This window comes from Monodon monoceros, unplaced genomic scaffold, assembly GCF_005190385.1.
Source record: "Monodon monoceros isolate NGI ecotype Baffin Bay Population unplaced genomic scaffold, NGI_Narwhal_1 Super_Scaffold_1, whole genome shotgun sequence".
NCBI lineage: Eukaryota > Metazoa > Chordata > Mammalia > Artiodactyla > Monodontidae > Monodon > Monodon monoceros.
Window position 1 is genome coordinate 62,651,769 of NW_021703765.1, and position 17,716 is coordinate 62,669,484.

The 17,716-nt window shown below is 62.6% G+C and overlaps 1 protein-coding gene across 1 annotated transcript in view; it reads left to right on the plus strand.

The window, feature by feature from the left end:
* The window catches only part of RSPH14 (radial spoke head 14 homolog), a 60,953-nt gene that overhangs the window by 34,246 nt on the left and 8,991 nt on the right, over positions 1-17,716 (plus strand). The gene's annotated exons all lie outside the window — the stretch shown is intronic.

Genomic DNA, 17,716 nt, shown 5'->3' on the forward strand with positions numbered 1-17,716 from the left:
TGCTCCTCCCAGGGCTCCCCCGACCACCTGCAGCAGCTGGGCTGGGTCCTTCCCACCAGGGCATCCCCAAAGCTCAGCCTCTGCCCCTTCCTGGGAGCCCAGGACGGCACCCCTCTCATCCCATCCACACAGCCTCTGTCCCTGCCTGGCTGCCTGCCCCCTGCAGCACCCCCATCTTGCCATGGTCAGCATCCACCCCCTAATGCCCCCGTTCTCCCCACAGCAGGCCCTGGGTGGGAAGGACCCCGAGTCTTGTCCATGTCCCCCTACCTGCCCGTCACTCTCCCAGCCGCCTCCATGCCTGCCAGTCCCCGCCATCCTGCCCTGGAGCTGACCCCAAGCCCATTCTCTCCCTGGGCTCCCCCTGCCGCTCGGGGGGACCCTGACGCACCCTACTGCTCTCAGGGTGGTGAGTGTCAGCCCAGCTGTGTGGCCGGGCCCATGACCCCTGTCTCAGAGCCTGTCCCTCACTGATCACAGCACACCCAGAGCTGGTCCCCAAGAGGTAAAGTGGCCGGCACAGAGCCTGGTACCCAGCCAGTGCTCCCCCCACCCCCATCCCCATCACCTGTGAGCGCCCCCCATTCTGCCGCCTGGGCATCCACCCCGTCCTGCCCCACCCTCCGCGGCAGCACTTGGGCCCGGCACACAGCAGGTGCCCAGTCGGCAAGTGGGGAGGGGTTCAGCCTTGGGGCGCTGCGTGTCTCCTGCTTCGCCGCAGCCCCACAGCCCACGGTGGGGGATGTACCAGGAGACGTCTCTGCTGAGAGCAGCGACTAAACGGCTGGTCATTCAGCACAGCCCCAGCAAGGATGGCGATCACGCTTAGAACAGAAGCCCCGAGATGACCCCCCCTCCGGGAACGGGGTGGGTGCTCTCGAGCGAGTGTCGTAGGACGATGCATCTAGGACACAGGCAGCACACGCACCCACAGGCATGTGCCCCCCAACACACACATGCGTGCACGTACTGTGTGAGCAGAGGTCTGCAAAGTTATTTTCCAAGCAGCAATGAGCTCTATGTTGTGAAATTACACGGGATTTGTGCATTTTACCATGTTTCCTATACTTCGCTCATGAACTGTGTCATAAGAAAGGTTTACAGACAAGAGTCCCGCCAGGGACTTGCCCTGGACCATAAGTATGTGCGACAGGGACCCAGTGGTTGCTCCCTGGTCCCTGCTGATGACCCGGCCCCGCCCTCGGCCGGCAGCCCCGGACATCTGGCTCCAGCCCAGCGTCTGCCCAGGGCCCCCAGTGCCCAGCCTCCTGAAGGCGATGCTGGCTACACTGGGGGAACCACATGTTGACATTTCCGTTTTTCTCAATTTTGTGTCTTAAAGTCTCAGGTACAGGCAGGCCCCAAGTGGCCAATCCTCCCTCAGCTGATCAGCGACAGGGACAAAGGTCACCCAGGAGAACAGGTCCCTCCCATCGTCTGGGGCCCCCAGAGACAAGCAGGCCCCCAGGCGCTGGGTCTCCCTGTGGTGACCCCTCTCTCGGAACATAGTTTAACCCGGGCAGGTGACACGGCATGGGGTCCAGCGGGCCTGTCCCCTGCCTCCGTGCAGGGCTGCACCTGAACAGACTGCACCGTCGGCTGCGTCCTCGCAAGCGCCGCACACGACCCCCCGCACCCAACCCCCATGCAGCCTGGGGAGCCCACCCTCCACCTGGCTCTGGCATGGGACCCCTGCCTGCTCCTCACGGGCCAGCTCAGGCCCTCGTGGCCACCAGCGGGCACCCCACCTCTCCCTACCACGCCCGCCCCTTCTCTGGTCTCTCCCACCAGACTGAGGCCCTTACCAAACACCACATACAAAAATTAACTTCAAATGGATCAAAGACCTAATATTGTAAGACTCTTAGGAAAAAGCATAGGGCAAAAGCTGCCTGACACTGGGCTTGGCACTGATTTCTTGGATAAGACACCAAAGGTACAGGCAACAAAAGAAAAAACAAACTGGATTTCATGAAAACGTTCAACTTTTGTGCACCAAAAGACAGTATCAGCAGGTAAAGAGGCAATCCACGGAACAGAAAAAAAATCTGCAAATTGTATACCTAATAAGGGATTAATATCTAGAATATAGAGACAACTCCTAAAATTCAACAAAAAACCCAACCTGATTCAAAACTGGGCAAAGGACTTGAGTGGACATGCACAATGAAGATACATGAATGGCCAATAAGAACATGAAAAGATGTTCATCACTAATTACTAGAGAAATGCAAACCAAAACCACACTAAGATACCACCTCACACCTATAAGGATAGCTACTATTGAAAAAATCCCAGAAAACAGTGAATACTGACGAGACATGAAGAAATTGGAATCCTTGCGCACTGTTGGTGGGAAGGTAAAATGGTGCAGCTACTATAGAAAACAGTATGGAGGTTTCTCACAAAAACAAAAACAGATCTACCACATGATCCAGTAATTCCACCTCTGGGTACCTACCCAAAAGAATTGAAAGCAGGGTCTCAAAGCAATTTTTGTACACCCATGTTCATAACAGCATTATCCACAACAGCTAAGAAGCAGAAGCAACTCGTGTCCACTGACAGACAAATGGACAAACAAAATGTGATAAAAACATATCCGGGAGTGTTATTCAGCCTTAAAAAGGAAGGAAATTCTGACACCTGCCACAACATGGATGAGCCTTGGGGACATTATGCTCAGTGAAACAGGCCCGGCACAAAAGGACAAATACCGTAGGATTCTAATTACGTAAGGTCCTTAGAGCAGTCAGGTTCGTAGGGACAGAAAGTAGATGGTGCCAGGGGCTGGGGAGCTGTTGCTTAATAGGGTCAGAGTCTCAGTTTGGGAAGATGAAAAGGTTCTGGAGATGATGGTGGTCATGGTTGCACAACGACGTGAATGTACTTAATGCCACTAAACTGTACCATTTAAAAATGGTTAAAATGGTAAATTTTGTTATTTGTATTTTAACACACCCATGAGAAAAGTGGGGCTGGCCACGTGGTCCTTGACCAGTGCAGCCACAGGGCAACGGAGGAGTATATGGGAATCGTGGCTGGGGGCAACTGTGTGTGTCGGGCCAAGTCTGGGAGCCAACTGCCACCTATCGGGTGGTGGAGCCTGGGGCTCTGCGCGGACACAGGGAGGGAGGTCTATGAGCAGGGGGACCTTGGGACAGCCCCACCCCCTCGGAGGCTCTGCCAGTTCGATCTCTTTGGGTCTGACTGGGCTTTCCTGGACCCCTGAGGACGTCCCCAGTCAGCCCAGAGGCACAGGGCCAAGGGCAGGACGACCACATCATTCCCTGGCCAGTAACTGTTCATGAGTCCCCAGGTCCCAACACCCAGGATGCCCCACCACAGCGCTGTTGGGTCTGGCTGGAAATCACTGAGGAGTGGGGGAGGGAGGGGCACTCGGTGGGGGGGTGGGCAGGGGTGCCATGGCGTGACCAGGGAACCGAAGGAAGGCAGGGTGGCTGGACCGAGACAGACGACAGAGGCACAGGGAGAGAGGAGGGGGCGGGCTGGCCGGGAGGAGCCCCCAGCGCGGGTGCACATCCGTGTTGTGGTCGCATGCCTGTAGATCTGTGCCTGTGTCCGTGTGCAGGACGGCACACGTGTGCACACACTGGTGTACATAGTGCCTGCGTGCAGGTCCATGTACGTGTGCGTAGGGAGATGCACATGCACATCTGTGCCGTTGCACATGGCATGTGGGGAGCAGGCGTGCACGTGGAGAAGTCAGGGCTCTGTCACTCAGTTACTTACTGGGCCAGCTGTCGGTGATGGAGGGGGGCCACTGCTGAAGACCCTTGACGGAGAAGGGTGGGCATCAGACCAAATGTAGCAAGTGAGCAGTGGTGAGGGAGGGGCCCAGTTCCAGAGAGTGGGGTGGGGGTGGGGGAGGGGGGCAATGCAGGCTGCACAGGTTGTGGGGCCGGTGTCTGGGAAGGAGGTGGTGAGGAAAGTGGGACTGCGGGTGCAAAGGCCCTGAGATGGGGACGTGCCTGGCATCAGAGGGACAGCACGGATGCTGGGGGCTGGCGCCGAGAGTGAGGGGCCGGCCTCTTCCCTGAGTCAGGCGTGAACAGCATCCCTGGACCGGGAAGGCTCTGCACGCAGCAGTCCAGGGGACGGGGCTGTGGTTGGGTTCAGGGCACCCCAGGGTCTGGCCCCAGGGCGGGAGGGGGGCTGTTCTTCGAGAGGGGACGCTGGGGAGAAGCGGCAGGTGCACCCCTGGCAGGCTCGGTCTACACATGTGGACCCACGGGGGCCCCCCAGCAGCTGTGGGGAGAAACTGGGTCCTTTGAGGGTCTTGACAAGCTCCATCACAGCCCCTCATAGGCTTCCCGGACTCACTGACCCGCCTACCTGTGGACCCCAAGGCTGCAAGGGCAGGACCCCAAACCCAGAGCCCACTCAGCAGCCCTGTGGCTGAAACTTGCTCTCCTTCCTGTGGTCTCAGGCAGATACTTCCCTTCAAAACCTCCCTGCCCTGCCCCCGACCCCCAACCCTGGACCCTGGCTCACCGCCTGGCAGGCCCACTTGCCCTCCTGTCACACTTCCCCAGACACGGCCCTCTCAAGTCTCATGTCACGGAATCTGGTGACGGCCTGGAGCCAGGGGTGGGGACACGCTGCTGCCACCTCTCTGGGGCCTTTGCATATCTGGCGCCCTGTACCCTGGACGCCCCCCCATGGCCTGGCCCAGAGCTCCAACCACGTGACACCCGGGTCCGCTGTCACCCTCTTCGCAGCTGTGTCAGGAGCTGGGGTGGAGCAAGGCTGTGGAACGCCAGCCCCTGACCTCGCTCCCAGCAGCTCCTCCTGCCCCCACCCCCAACGCAGGAAGGGAGCCCAGGGTCAAGGTCACCTAAGGTGTTGCACCCAAGCCAGGCTAAGCCAGAGGGTCTCCAAGGACAGAAGATTGCTTATCGGCTTACTGGCCTGAGAAGGCCTGGACCCGGCGGGTGGGGCACCCTCCTCACAGGTCCTCGCTTCCTCTGAGAGAGACGGGCCCAGCCCCTCCCTCTCCAGACCCCCTCTCCGCCCCAAGGAAAGCCTGCTCCACACTGAGCCCTGGGCCACTAGATCAGGGTGTGCTTGAGAGGGGGCGTTTGAGGCCCAAGCAGAGGTCACTCAGGTGGCCAGCCGTGCGGGGCACGGGACCCCAGGGCAGAGGGCAGTCCAGGTCACAGGGCCAGCAAGGCCGAGTGAGACCACCCACCTGACACCCTGGCCAGCGAGTCCCCAGCGCCAGAGCGGGGACCAGGGCTGTCTGAGGTCCTGGGCCTTTTCACCCCCCCCTTGCCCCCGCGGAGCTAGGTGGGGCTGTGACTCAGCACCGCTGTCCCCCCTCCACCTGCAGCTGCTCCTGGGCCCCTGCAGCCTTCTGTAGAGGCCTGGGGGGGGCCTGCCTGAGTCCCAAAGCCCATGTCCTGTCCACGCGCCTCTGTCACTGGCCTCCTGGGCCTGAACCACCCAAGTCGTTTCCATCTTCTGAAGAGTGGGTCCCTCTCCCCGCCCTCCAGAACTGCCATCCCCACGTCAGCTCCCTCCCTGTGGCCGTCACCGCTGACCCATGTCCTCCCCTCTTAAGAAGGACCCGTTTCCCACTGCCGGTGCGCACCCGGTGAGCTGGAGCCCAGAGTTCCGCTTTGGGTGGACATTTGAGCCCGAGTGCCGGGTCCCTGTGCACCTCTCGTTGGGTCTTCTCGAGCCTGGCCTAGACCCGCCCGTGGCACCCAACAGGCCCGTGTCCTTTGCTTGCGCGCTTCTGACCACTCCCCGCCCCTCTGCTCCCTGCCTCCACCCGCGTGAACTCAAGCTGCAGCCCCACGACAGGCCTTTTACCTCTGGGCGCAACAGCCCCTGCCTGGCCAGCCCGGGCCCGCAGACCCCATGGGGCCGTTTGCACGTGCCCTCGGACTCAGGGCAGCTGAGGGCTGGGCCTCAGGGAGGGGCCTTCTCGGGAGAGCTGGGCACCGGGGGGCCAGGGAGAGGGCCTGGATGCACCCTTGGCCACTGGGGCCCCCCCGGGGGGGGCGTCCTGCACCTCTGTCCCGAGAGTACGGCTCCCTGCCTCAGCTTTGCGGGGTGTCCAGAGCTGGGCACGGCACCCCAGTTGTGGAAACTGAGGTTTGGGGAGGGGGGCGACTTCCTCAGGGCTGCCTTCGGGGTCCTGCAGGGCTCGGGCCCGTGGGTCCTCCAACACCCAGGACCCCCCGGCACCCACAGCACCACTGGTCACCTGCTCTGTTATTTACCCCGTGGTTTTCTTTAAACTGACTTGCGTTTTCACTTAGGCACCTGTGCTTTAAAACTGGCCTCGTGTTCCTGCTTTGAACGGAAAGCCCAAGTCACAGCTCAGACAGTAGGGACACAGAACAGAAGTGGGGTCGCAGCTGCCAGCCAGGGTGTTGCCAGGGAGGCTGTGGCCCCGCTCCTCCTGAACAAGGTGGGTGGGGGGAGGGTCCAAACTGGTATTTTCCCCTTGAAGGAAAAGGACAGAAAGAATAAAGGCTGCCTTCTGGGGGAGGGTGGTGGGGCTGCTGCTCACAGCTGTGGCCTCAGGCCACCTCCATGGTTTGGTGGCCGCCTGGCCCCTGGGATGCAGAAGAGTGTACCCGGGCCTGACCCCTCCCCACTGGGACCCCTGGGCAGTGGCATCAGCGCTGCACCCCACGGCCTCACTCAGGAGAGACACTGTCCCTCGTCTCAGAAAAGTGCTCCACCCCTGATCCGCTAGTTCCATCCCATCAGGGCCCCCCCGGCCCTCCCAGTAGGCCATCAGTCGACCCTGGGCCCTGTCTGATCATCACGGTACCCTCGAGGGACCGAGCCTGTGTGTCAGGCTCTGCTCTGCGCTCGGGGACATGGGGTGAGTCTGGGCACCGAGGGGCTTGTGTTCTGGTGGGGGGACTGGTGAAGAGCAGTGCCGTGGAGAAGGGGAGAAGGTGCGTGTGGCGGGCGGCCAACTAGCGGGATTGGGGGAGGTCCGAGGAGGTGACGCTGGAGGAGACAGACAACAAGAAGCCACCAGTCATGCGGGGGAGGGGAGGGGGCTAGGGTGGGGACAGCTGGGGTGACACTGACCAAGGGCTCGGCTGGGCAGTGGGGGAGCCTGCCTGGCCTGGGCCCAGCTCAGGGCAGGTCCATCCCAGGAGCGTCCCTCTCACAGTTCACTAGGGAGCGGCTCAGAGATGGCTGCCCTGGCAGGGACCCCCCCACCCCCCCAGGGGCCAGAGGGCAGAAACTGTCCCCCCGGAGACCCCTGTTCTCCCAGGGAGCTGCCACTGGTGGCGGGAGGCGGGCACGGGTTGCATCACCAGCCTGGATCCAGGCATCAGGGAGGATACTGGCACGAGGCTTCCCTGGAAAGGTCTGCAAAGCAAGCGCAAGCCACGCCTCCCTCATACCTTATAGCTCGTGGGCCTGGCAGACATCACACACGGCAGAATCCAAACGCTCTGATGGTTTCTGATACAACAACATGTACTTTTGGACTAAAAAGCCACACCTTTTCCTCCGAGGAGATGACCCCTGCTTACCTTGATGCCAGTAACACTGGAAGGGGACAGGGACAGGCCGCCCTCCCGGATGCTGCCCTCTGGGCAAAGCTGGCCTCCCTGGTTGCGTCTCCTACCCCCACACCCACAGCGCCCTGCCCACCCCGCCACCCAGCTGAGAACGTCCCCCCGGAGGCCAGCGAGAGCCTCCCTCTTGAGCGACCCCGGCCACTGCAGCACCGGCTGGACTTATCACCCGCCCAGAGTGACCTTGAGCCCAGTGTCTGGCGCCCCTGCTGGGCAGTGGAACGGACCTCACCCAGGACGGCCCTTCCTCAGGCGCTGGCTCCTCCTGCCCAGCCACACCCGACCCCCGTGCCCCCTCCCCAGGGCCCCAGCTCCACCTCCCTCTGAGCAGGTGCTCGGGAAGATACACAGAACAGACACTGCTGACTTGGGGACCCCTGACAGCCACCCCCCAGCCCACTGGACCAGGCCCCGGGTGAGCTTATCCACACAACCCAGCCTGCCTGCCAGGCCCACAGCGGGTCTCCCCTTGAAAGCAGCCCCCTTCCTTCGCCTCCTCCTTGCTCCCTGCTTATTTTGGAGCCAGAGTCCGAGCAGATGGGAGGAGGACAGGGGCTGGCGGGCAGCGCCGCCAGCAGCAGACAGGCTCCAACAACTGGCTCTGCCCTGGCCAGGCAGCCCCTTGGCCTCAGGACCACTACAGGTGACGGGAGAGGCCCTTCCCTTGGCCCCGCACTGTCCCGTGGCTCTGGACGCCCCAGCCATGTGTGCAGCCTTCCGGCCCACAGCCGCCATGGCCGACCAGATGAGATGTGATAGCATCGCCTGAGGAACACTGACTCAGGAGGAAACCAGGCCAGAGATTTCTCCAGGCCGGGGGTAAATAAATAAACAACACCGGAAGGTTCCACACTCAAGGGGAAGGAGGTGCACTCACCAAGAGCCTGGCTCTAGGTTTCCGCAGCCAAGGGAACTGCTGACCGTCACTCAGGCCCCTGGGCTGGGTGGGCACTGATTTTCCTGTGCCCTGCCTCTGTGCGTGGCCCCCCATGATCCCAGCCCCCGCCCTGGTCACCCCCAGGTGGGACCCTCTCTGGCGAGGGCTCTATAGGCCTCCTTCCCTCACAGCTCCTTTCCTGTTTTTTCTCACCTGGAAGGTGAGCGCTGCCTCCGCCCAGCCCTTTTCCTTCCAAGCCCTTCTCACCGCCTCCTACCCCAATCACACGCAGACCCGTAGGCTGCGGGATCTCAGTCTCCAGCCAGCGTGGCTCGAAAAAGTCAGACGCCTAGCCCACTCCCAGGGCCGAGGAAGGGCCCAGAGCATGCACACCGTCCAGCCCTGTGGGTCCTCTCGAGGCCGGCGGCTGCCCCAGGTCTCTCTCAGCGGCTGGCCCCGGTCCTCCCCTCTGAGACAGGCCACCCCGGGAGTGTCCAAGCCCACAGTGGCCTTGACCCTGTCTGGATGGGGTTCTCGAGAAGCAGAGGCTGAGACAGGGATTCTCAGGCACGTGACTGGTCGAGGACGAGAGCTGAGGGGGTCGGGTTGCAGGACGGGCCCCGTCGGGAACCGGGCGAAGGTGTGGATTCTGCCACTGCTTCGCCTCGCCTCGGCCTGACTGACGGGGAGCTCTGGAGCGTGAATGAAATCAGTGCTGCCCCACTCGGAGGGAAGGGCAGTTCTTGTAAGCAGGCAGTGGGAAGGGGAGCTGGGGACACTGGCCAGCTTGTGCCCAGCACACCTCCCTCTGTTCCCCCACCCCTTCCTAACAGGCCCAAGGCCTCAGCTCAGGGCTGGGCCTGACCTCAGGGGGCCTCTGCCTGGAGCCCGACCCTCAGCCCCTCCTCTGGACTGCCCCAGCGACCCATCCCACCCCCACACTCTGCTCCTCCTGACGGGGTGGACGGGGGATCCCTGTAAAAACACAAGGCAGAGTCTCTCCTATGCTCAAAACCTTCCTGCAGCAGGCCAGGCATCTATCTCAGTTCGGAGCTGGAGTCCAAGTCCTTCTGTGGCCCCGAGGCTCTGCGACCAGCCCTGACCCCGTGACCTGCCCTCATGCTCCCTCCACTCCCCACTCCTGACCCCCAGCCCTCCTGCTGTGCTGTCCCGACAGCTCAGGGCCTCTGCACTGGCTCTTCCCTCCACTGGGAACATCCTCTGTCCAAAGAGCCACTGCATCCACTCCAGCGGCTCGGGGGTCCCCTCCTCAGAGAACCCCCCGCCCATCCTATTTATGACGCCCCAAACACACACAGCATTGTTGCTTTCTAACCTGCTGTGTGACTTGTTTATCACATTTCCCACCCCATCATGCTTACAGACGCTGGCTCCATGGAGCAGGGGCTTTACGGGGCAGGGGCTCTGGTCTGCTTGTCACTAACGCGTCCCACGGCCCAGAAGTAACTGGCAGGAAGCAGGTGCTGATAAATCCACCCCAGCCCTTTGTACTGAGTGAGGGAGGGGCCAACTCAGGGCAGGGAGGGGCCAGCAGGGACTTCTGGGAAGTCTTCTAGCAAGGCCTTTTGGCCTTCCCCCGATAGACTCGGACACGGTGGTGCGTGGCCCGGACCGACCCTGACTCTGCCCTGCTTCTGGGCCCCCCACCCAGGGTGTCCCCCCATCTGGTGAGCCTATGAGCACTGCGTTTCTGCGGCTGCCACTGAAAGCACGCCCCCATCCTCACCCTGAGGCCCCCTCACAGGCCCTGCCCCCCATCCCTGGCCTCCTGGCCCAGCCCCAGCCGTCCTGCGCCAGTGAGGGGTACGCGTCCCAAAGTCCTGGTCCCTCCAGAGCTGGGGATGCAGCTCACCCTTCTGCCCGGTCCCCAGCAGCCACACCCTCCACCACTCGGCACCGGCCCTCCATCCCTCCATCTCCTGCTCCAGGAGAGCCCAGAACCACCAGCAACAAGACTAATGCACCTGGAGACCGAGGTCGTGTGGGGCGGAGCCCAGCCAAGGAGCTGGAGCTGGGATAGTGGGTGCATCGAGGTCGTGGAGCTTCCTGGAGGCAGAGGGTGGTGCTGGGGGCTCAGGGCGGCCCCGTCTGTGCCTCCCTCTTCCCCGCCGCAGGGCAGGGGCAGGGGCAGGGGCAGGGCCGGGGATGTGCATGCGTGCGTGGTGTTAACACGCAGGAAATCGATGTCTGGCACTGGCCCACTGTTTAAGGGAAATGAACAGATTTTGGCCGAGGACAAAGAGAGTTTGATTAATCAGAAATTGGATAATGGAGGCAACACTCTAATTATTTTTCTTCCCAGCATTTTATCGAGAAATATGTTTGCACAGCATATCAGAGGTAACAGAGCGGGTGAGGGGGGCGACCACGCTGGAGGAAAGCCCAACTCAGGGACAGAGCCACTGCACCCAGAAGCACTGAAGAGGGCCAGATAGTAGGCTGGCTGGCGGTGGTGGTCTCTCTGTGGGGCCACAGGAAGCAAGAGGGGACAGGTCGGCAGGCCAGAGGCCACACACAGTGGGTCAGCTGGGGTCACAGAGGATGTGCCATGCAGGGGCAGGGAGGAGGCGCGAGGGCCAGGCCCTCGGTCAGCACAGAGGCAGACGACCTGAGAAAGGTCCTCAGGTGGGGACTGCTCCTTCCCTGGTCTGGCCCCTTCCACACCGCCCTGCCCTGCCCCGCCCACAGCCTCGCTGGCACAGTGGTGGGGCAGGGATGGGGCGGGGCCGGGATGGGGGGCGTGCGCAACACTAGCTGGGGTCACGGGGGCCTGCTGGAGCCAGGGTGAGAGCTGCAGGTGGCAAATCCTTGACAGGGTCTTCAGGGGCCCCTCCTGGCAGCTTGGAGCCTTTTCTCATCTTCATCCCTGGTAAAGCCTGGTGACCCATCCTTGGGAGCCTGGGACTCACACCACGGCCCTGCCCGCCCCCCACCCCCTCCTCCTGCACTGTCCCCACTCCTACAACACCTGGAGCTGTAACCACACCGGTTAGCACGTTAGCACCGGTTAGCACGACCAGGGGTTACCTGGTCTCCCAGCTCCAGGCAGGCTTCTTGGGGCTCTACGCCAAGCAGAGCTGAGCACGAGGCTCAATCACCTGCTCATTCACTCGATCAGGGTACGGGGAGGCTGCCACAGGTAGGAGGATGAGCTGGAGCTGCTGGGCAGGAGGGAGGGCGCGGTGGGTGGGCTCAAGCAGCCCCTGGCAAGAACGGCTAAATCCCGCTTCCTGTACCACTGCGGACACCACTAATCAACCACGACCACTTTCCTCTGAGCCACCACACAGCCTCAGAATCCTTCTCAACACTGCTTCGGGCAGCCCCTCCAGAGCTGGAGTAAGAAATGAAGACTACCTGCACCCTCGGCCCAGCCTAATCTGAAGGTGATGATACAGAGGCCCACAGTGAAGAGCATTCACCGTGTCTACACTGCAGGCGGAGCTGGGACTAGGCCCAGGTCTCCCAGCTTCCCATTCAGTGTTCTTTGCCCTTCACCAAGCTCCCTGCTGACCTCATCCTGGAGCACAAGGGCTGTCTGGAAAGGCCACTTGGTCATCATGTGGTCACTGTGGGCGCCATGGTCCTTTCCCACCACCAGGATCTCCCCTCGCCTTCCGAGGACACTTTCCCATGGACACGACTCTAAATGTCATGACTGCAAATCTCCCAGACTGACTAGGGCCTCACCGAGTGACACGGTGTCACTGAGGGACCAGTGTCAGCCGGAGGCGTCTGACCCCCGGTGGGGGGACCTGGGCAGTGTGAGAAGCTGGGCAGCCTGCCTGCCTCTGGCTCGTGAGTGAACCAGTCGGGCCCGATGGGCACCCGGCCAGTGGTTGTCCACCTGCGCGTGGTTTGTGTTTGTCAACCGGCAGGCACACCTTGCGGGGGCAGAGGACTGGGCTGGAGCCACAGTTCTCCAACGTGAAGGCTGCAGCCACCAGAAGGCCTGCTCACCTGCCACGTTCGTGGCCCCCTTTGACAGCCGTTTCCTGGCTCCCTGCTGAGTGCTAGGCCGGGCTCTGGGGGCCAGATTCTCAGTGATGAACAGCAGACGAAGGTCTTGACCTCACAGAGCTTATGTTCAGGTCCAGGAGAGAGACGGAGAATAAGCACAGACAAAGAAAATAGGCAGCGGTTACACTGGGGTACGTGCAGGAAGGGGCACAGGATCTGTGCGGGTGTGGACACAGGTGCTGTTCTGGACAGAGGCCCCCAACGGGAAAACAGAATTAGGAGGCCTGAGAGCCTCCTCCTGGACACCCCAAGTTGTGTGTGGACCCTGCCTGAGAGCCGCTGGTGAGAAGAAAGAGCAGCTGTGATGACCCAGTCCTCCCAGTGGAAAGGACCAGGCCACGGCCAGAACCTTAGCACTGGCCCCAGCACCACACCGGCCTCCAGCACAGCAGCCCCACCAGTCAGCCCTCCTGGACCCCTGGGGACCCCGGGGTGGACGGAGGCAGGCTGCCTGCAGGAAGTGGGGGCCGCTCGGGCTGCTGAGAAGCCCTCAGGGTCCCTGGACACCCACCCGGGGCCCGGGCGGCTGGTGCCCACGCAGGAGCCACCCCACCTCCCCGGGTCTGAGCCTCCTCCACCGAGAGGAGAAAACCGAAGTAAAAATAGGCCCCTTCTTGGCGGAACTGGTGTGAGAGGAGAAAGTGAGCGTTGCTGCCCTCCCCAAGCGCCTGCCCGGGGGTTCTGGGGGACACGACACATGCGGCCGCTCCCCTCCACCCAACGCCACAACCTGATCGCCACCACTCCCAGGGCAGGGGGCTCGGCGAGGCAGGGGCTCCTTCTGCAGCTGGGCTCTGACTGCTGCCGCATGGCCGGTAGAGGCGGGGGCGGGGGGAGCCTGGGGAGGGTGCGTGCTGGTCAGTAGCTGCTGGAGGGTGCGCTGGTCTCGAGAGTCTGCAACCACTTCCCCCTACCCCACCCCCAGCACGGCACCGCGGATTTTAACAGCCTCACTCCTTAGCACTTTCTGATGGATTCTCCGGGGACATCTCTAAAAGAGAGTTATACCTTAATTTAGAAGCAAATAACTCAAAACTCTGTGATGTAGCAGGTTCCTTCGGAAAAGAGACGAACTCAAGGAAGCCATTGTGTGTGAGGCCACCCGCCACATGCACCCGCTCCTGCCAACAGGCTGCCCAGTCCTCCTGCCTGAGGGATGGAGGCCGGGGTTCCACGGACAGAGGGGGAGAAGCGCCGCTCACAGAGGCCAGGGTGCAGCCCCCGTGGCCCCAAGTGCCTGACACAGCCCACCTGCCCATGGGAGGCAGGTGAAGGGCAAAGTGGACGCCAGCCCGGGGCACCGTCCTGGCAGCCACCACGACCACCACAACTGGCCTTCCCGGGCGTGCACATGCGCGCCATGCCCAGCCTGACACTCTGCTGTCACTGTCCTGAAATGCTTAATCATTTTTAACAAGGGACCCCCAAATTGTGTAGCCAGTCCTGCCCATGTTGCTTAGCCCCCATGCACCCCAGGCCTACTGCAGGGGACCCACCCTCCCAGGAACACCCTCCTGTGCGGCCCCTGGAATCTCAGCTCAGCTCTGAGCTGTGGGGACCGAGGCCTGGCTCTGCCCCTTCTGGTCCCACCTGCCCTCGATCCCTGAGTGACCTTGCTGGCCCCTGCCCCCCCACTCTTGGTGGGGGGACTCCAGGTCTCCAGCTCCAGCCTGATTCTCCCCTCTGACTGCCATGTATGCCCATGTCCACCTGGGTCTAACCCAACTCCCAATTCCCCACCTCTCGCGATGCGTCTGAGTCTTCCTCCTCGCCAAGGCCAACTCTGTCCTTCCAGAGCGGTCCTTTCCTCTTCTCCATCAGCAGGTCCTTGTTAAGCTAAATCGTGCATCCGACCACTTCTCAGTACCACTCCTGCTCCCACCCCACTGGGCCAGCAGCCCCTCACCCTGAATGCTATAGCGGCCCCCATGCCATCTGCCAGATGGGTCTTTTAAAAGCATAATCCTACCTTACCTGCTCCACAACCCCGCCCCCCCCCATCCCGGGCTCCAGCCACCTGACCTTGGGGGGCAGGGTGACCTCCAGCTGCAGAGGTGCATTGGCCTCAGGGCCTTTGCACCTGTCATCCTGCCTCCTGGTGCTCTTCCGTTGGTCTCACAACTCACCCATGGCCTCTCCACGGTGCCACGCCAACGGCCCCTCCACACAGGACCCCCACCCCCTTCTGCTTTAGGCTCTTCACAGCCTTTGTCCTGCCTGGCATTCAGCTACTCGGGTGTTTGTCAGCCTTCCGGGTCTCATGGAGCACCACGGGAGTGGGTGCTGTGTGCCCTGCCCCCTGTCGTGTCCTTGCGCCGGGAACGGCCCTAGCCCTTGCAGGTGCTGGTAAAGACCAGCCGAAGGAACGAATGGCTGAGCCGAGCAAACGGGTGAGGTCCCGTTCCCTTGGCTCCCCCGCGAGCCCAGGGGTCCAGATGGGCCCTGTGAGTTAGTCCCTGTCAGTTCGCTCCTGGGAGGCGCCTCCCCTGCCAGCGTGGGTGTGGGGAGGGCCGTGGGGGGGGGCAGGGCACTCTTGGCTCTGTTTGTGGTGAGGATGAGGAGGCTCACAGAGGGTGGGGCTGGGCGGGGGTCGGGGGGGGCAGCAGGGACAGGCCTGACCCAGGTCTTCCGCCGCCTCCACTGGGGCTCCCCGCCTCCACCGCCCCCGAGTCTGCACAGCTGTCAGGCCACCGCTCTGGGCTCCTACCTGGGCTGACTCTCAGTGTCTGCCCTGATGCCTCTGTCCACTTCCCTGTGCCCTCTGCCCTGCCAGCCCACAGGACTGCCCCTGGGGCTCAGTTAGCCCGGGTTTCCTTCCTGAGGGTGCAGCGTGCTAATCTGCCTCCTCCAGGGTTCCTGCGAGCCCAGCCATGGTCGGCAGTAGGGAGAATACCCTACAGCTGCACAGAATTTTGGGTCTTCAGAGGGCCAGCACGGGGCAGTTAGGGCTGCCTTGTCCTCACGACCAGCGGGGAAAGTGCGGCACTTGGTCATCGCATGTGCACGCGAGACAGCCACGGGCTGGGCTGAGGCCACTGGGGCCACACCCTGAGTCTGAGGCCAGCCTTCCCTGCCGTTCGCCCCTGCATCCACTGGCCTCCCTGCAGGGGCCCTGGGCAGCCTTGTCAAGTTCTCCTGCTTACCCAGAAGTTCCTGGAATTGCCCTAGAAGCTCCTGAGAGCCAGTCAGGGTGCTTCTCCTCCTGGGACTCCAGGAAACAGAAGAGCTGAGGAGCTGGGGACAGAACGGAGAATTCATTCCCTGTGTCCCAAATCTGGAGTCTTATGGCAGGCCCCAGAAAGGGGCCGGGCGACAGCATGGAGCAAGGCAGCTCCATCGTGCTGAGCACGCACCCTCACGAGGGCAGGCAGGGGCCCTGCTCTCCTTGCAGCAAGCTGGGCCTCGGCCAGAAGCCAGTGTGTGGCTGGGGGTGGGTCAGGGAGGGGGCACGCTACACAGATGAGTGACAAACAGCCCCTTCAGAGGGAAAAACCTCCCCGGCAGCGGGCAAGCAAGCAGATCTACAGCAGAAGGTAACACCAGCCTTCCGAGGGGGAGGGACTGTTTTATTCACCTCCCATCTCAGAAAATCAGCGTCTGGTACAACACACAAGAGCTTTAAGCCAAATGCCAGCATCTTGTCCATCGACCCTGAAGCACGGAGAATGCTGAAGGCGCACCACTGCATCCGGGCATGGCTAGGCCCTCCCTCGGCACGGAGACTCCCACGTCTCCACGGTTACTGCTCACGAACGTCCACGCCCCAAAGGGACAGAGCCACCAGCTCAACATCCTCCTCCATGCTGGCCAGGAAGGAGGCCAGGGGTTGGTTACCCAGGACCCTGGCCCTGCCTGGAAGGGCGGTCCTAGGCTGCGAGCAGCCCTCGGGGTCTTCCCAGCTCTTCTCCAGGCCCACTCGGTTCTGGGTCACGGAGCTGCTCTTTGCACAGGTGAGGAGACTGCGGCCACCACTGAAGCAGGCGCCAGGGTCATCCATTTCCCCCAGCGGCCCCAGCCCTGGGCAGCCTCCACCCACCCTTTCCCGCCTGACCTCCTGTGCTCCTGCAAGACTGGACTGCCTGAGCGCCCTCTCTGTGCCTCCGTCCCCGTTCTCCCCTCTGCCCGCAATGCCCACCCCAACTGTGACCGTGTCCTTCAAGCTCCAGTTCAAATGTCACTTTGCCCACAGGCCCGTCTGACCCCGGCCCCACTTGGGGCCCCAACACCCACCTTCAGGGCTGGGTTCTCTGAGCAAAGATGCTTCTCCCCCTGGGGGCAGTGAGTCAGTCCCAGGAGGGCAGGGCCAGTTCACTCCCACCCCAGCACCAGGCCCCGGGGGGAGCAACTGCTCAGTAAACATTTGCTTAATTGAATTTGGCCAAGGAGCCTTCTCCAGACTGAGCAGAAGGCAGAAGGACTCGATCCCCAGGGCAGGGAGATCACTTGGGCAGAAAGGGGCGGTCAGGGGACAGCTGCCTCCCCAGACCAGCAAATTTCCCCCCAGGCGGGTCCCTCCATCCCCAGACACGGACTCCCCGGCCTGGGCGCCGCCGTCCCATCCTCTTCTCCGGTCACAGAGAACCCCAATTCTCGACCTCAGCAGAATCCTGCCACCAACGACGCCCAGAGAGACTCAGCGCCGCCCTGAAGCCAGAGCCCCTCGGGTCCCCGGCAGGACGCTGAGCCCCGGCCCGAGGCCCTCCCCCCCACAACCCCAAGCCCCCACCGCCTTTTAAGGGAAAAAATATCGAGCCGGGAACCTATCACAATCGCAGCGGGTCGATACTCGCCTCTCGCTCTAAATGCCTCCGAGGAACCTGCTCGCTGCAAGAGCGGTGACCGAAAACGTTGAGCCGTGCGTCCCCGGGGCCCAGGCCTCCGGGGCCCTCGCCTCCGTTTCAGCCCAGGCCACACGCCGGCGCTCCCGCCGTCCCCCGGGAGACCCCGCCGGGCGCCTCTCCCAAAGGTCGCCGGCCCGGCTCTGCACCAGCAGCTGCCCTGGGCCCCTGTCAGCCCTCCTGGGCCCGGGCGCCCCTCCCAGCACCTGCCTGCCCGCGGCGCCCCTGCCCATCGCGCGGGCACACCCGCCGCGCCGCCCCCACCTGGCCCGCATCCCGGCCGTCGCGCCCGGCGCCCCCCACCCGGGCGGGCCCCGGCACAAAGGCCCGGGCGGGGTTCGGTGCGGGCGGGTGGGCTCCCGGCCGCGCCCCCCGTCGCC